Source organism: Macaca nemestrina, chromosome X (assembly GCF_043159975.1).
Source record: "Macaca nemestrina isolate mMacNem1 chromosome X, mMacNem.hap1, whole genome shotgun sequence".
In the NCBI taxonomy this organism is placed as follows: domain Eukaryota; kingdom Metazoa; phylum Chordata; class Mammalia; order Primates; family Cercopithecidae; genus Macaca; species Macaca nemestrina.
The window spans coordinates 51,531,988-51,534,739 of NC_092145.1; the positions used below are offsets into that span (position 1 = coordinate 51,531,988).

The following is a 2,752-nucleotide window of genomic DNA, read 5'->3' on the forward strand; positions in this document are numbered from 1 at the left end:
TTAACCCAGAAAGAGGAAGAGGTCCACAGAATGTCTGAGATTGAATTTACCATTGAGACCCAGCTTGAGGAGCTCACAGAAAAGTTAACTAATTTAGAGATTAAAAGAAATGTGGCATTTCGTACATCTGAAGGTTGTAAAGTAATATTGAAATGCAAATCTGGTCTATGTATTTGATATACATACACATACATCTTTACATATACAAACATATATATGTACAGGTTACATCCTTACATATACAAACATATATATGTACAGGTAAATGATACATACATGGTACCTAATATTCATATATATAACATACCTGTATTTATTACATATGATTCCATATATTAATATTATCTACATCCAAAGTGGTTATCTCTAGGTGATATTAATCTAAAAAAATCTGAATTATTTCTTCATACTTTTTTTTACCTTTTCCCAATATTTCCCATCAAATGTGTATTACATTGCTAATCCACAAAAAAATTTTTTTTTCCAAAATGCATTACCTATGTCTGGCTTTGTGCATAAAATTGGTTTGATAATTATATTAAATCTGCAGTATTGTTCCTCTAACAAGTTATTAAACTTACTAATTGGCATACTTCAAGAAGTTTTTAATTGCAAATGTAGCTATAAACTGTGGTGTGGTGCTTAAGACAAGAAATTTTCTTAGGTTTTGCCCCTCCATCTGAAGCTGCTACAAAGAAAGAATAACTTTAATAATTTTTTTAATAATAAAAAAAAGAAAAAAATTATTAATGTCATATGTTTTTAATAAAAGCGTCTTTCTGTTTCTACTGTCTGCTTGGAAGCTGGGGTATGGCCACTTCTCACTCTCCTGATTCACGGAAGATGTTGATCACAACTGAAGTCAGGAGCCAGACTCCCAGGTTTTTCGATGCCCAGGAGCCCTCAGTCACCATGTCAGGGAGTTCCTGCTCAAACCAGGGTGGCTTAGACAAGGATAACAGTAGATTCTGAGATGGGTAAGAATTGTTCCACACGTGGCCACAGTCATTCCTCTGGCATAATGGACTTGGACTCAGGAGGTCTGTCTGTCTTCAAGGATCATGAGCTGAAATTGTTAAACTTTGGGAGTTTTCAGTGACACCCTTCAATGTGCTCACAGTGTGGCATGGATCAGCTGAGGAGGGCAGATGCCCTTTTGCCCTGGGGGGCATCTATCTGTGTAACTTTCTCTGACCTAGGCCACAGGGGGCGCTTAAGCCCGCAGATGCCCACTGTGATTGGTTGAGGAGATGCGATGCAACGGGATCATCCAGTCACCTTCAACACAGGTAGGTTTGCTGAGAGGCTCCCTGCTGTGACACTTCATCCAATCAGACCTGAAGCTGGCCCGTGACTTGCAGCCATTCTGCATACCCAAGTGCCCCACCCCCGCTTCCCCAGTCCACAACCGCCATTGTCTGGTCATGTAGTCTAATGGCCGCTGCCTCCAACATGGCTGAACCTTCCTCTGAGACGACCTCTGAGGAACAGATGATCAGCCAGGAGCCCAGAGAGGCCAACTCCACGACGGCCCAGAAGCACAGCAAGCAGAGGAAGTGAGGGTGCCATGGGCCCTGCAGGTGCCACGCCAACTGCTGGGGAAACAACTTTGCCACCTATTTCCGCCAGGTGCTGAAGCAGGTTCACCATGGCCTCAGCCTTTCCCGGGAGGCCGGGAGTGTCATGGATTCTTTGGTTCATGACATATTGGACCCCATCGCCACCGAGGCTGGTCACCTGACCCGCTCCACCAAGTGCCAGACCATCACCGCCTGGGAGACCTGGATCTCTGTCTGCCTGCTGCTGCCGGGGGAGATGGGCAAGCTCACCGAGTCCAAAGGCATGAAGGTACACCAGGAGCAAGTGCACTCCGTCAGGAGCACCCGAGTACCACGGAAACCCAAAGGGTCTTTTCAGAGCCACCGAACGTGGCCCGAAAGACCAGTGACTCGCCAAGGAGGGGACACCACCGGAAGTTGGGGTGGGTGTTGCCCTTCTGACTTGGGGAGCATATGGTGTGTGGCATCCTACGATTTTTCAAGCATTTTCCCTTAGTACCAAAAATTGTCAACTCCAATATACCTGTAACGCAATTTGCTCCAAGGAAAAGTAGTTGGCCTTTCCGTGATTGTGTTTCATTTCCTCAGTTTCCTACATGTTCATATTTATTAATTATGTTTCTAGGTTATCTTCATGGTGATATTACTATTGCACTGATCTTTACTTTTTCTCTCTCATTCTCCTGTGACTGGATGGTGGAAATTTCCAGAACTTCACTGTATGCCATAAAGCAACAGAGAAAGTGAATACGCTGATATAAGAACAAGGCAACCGGCCTAAGCGTCTTCAACACTTCTCCCATCACGAATCATGTAAATAAGCAAAGGAGGCCCAGTTACAGTGTACATTTAGCTAAATAAAATTTTCAAGAATCCATTCACTTTCCAGCTTCCTCAGCTCTGAGATTACTATTGCAGTTCATTATTTTTTTGCCATGACGATAATCTTTTCATTTCTTTTTAAACAGAAACCTTCGTTATTCCAGGTTTGTGTCAGTAGGCTTAGGGAGTGTCCACGGAAACGGTTCCTGCCCTAGTGTTCAGTGGTGCAACCAATGAGTGACCTGCAGTCTATGAGCAACAGTTATTTTCCCAATGTGGGGGGAGTGAACCAGTTTGAACCCACAGCAGCCCTGCACTGATACACAATCTGGTGGCTGGGGGGACAAGGTTGTGATTCTTTACCTGATGTT

The 2,752-nt window shown here is 43.9% G+C and overlaps 1 pseudogene; it reads left to right on the forward strand.

Moving 5' to 3' along the window:
* Nucleotides 1–1,417: 1,417 nt before the first annotated feature.
* On the forward strand, nucleotides 1,418–2,306 carry LOC105499798 (histone H2B type W-T-like; annotated as a pseudogene).
* The last annotated feature ends 446 nt before the right edge of the window (nucleotides 2,307–2,752 follow it).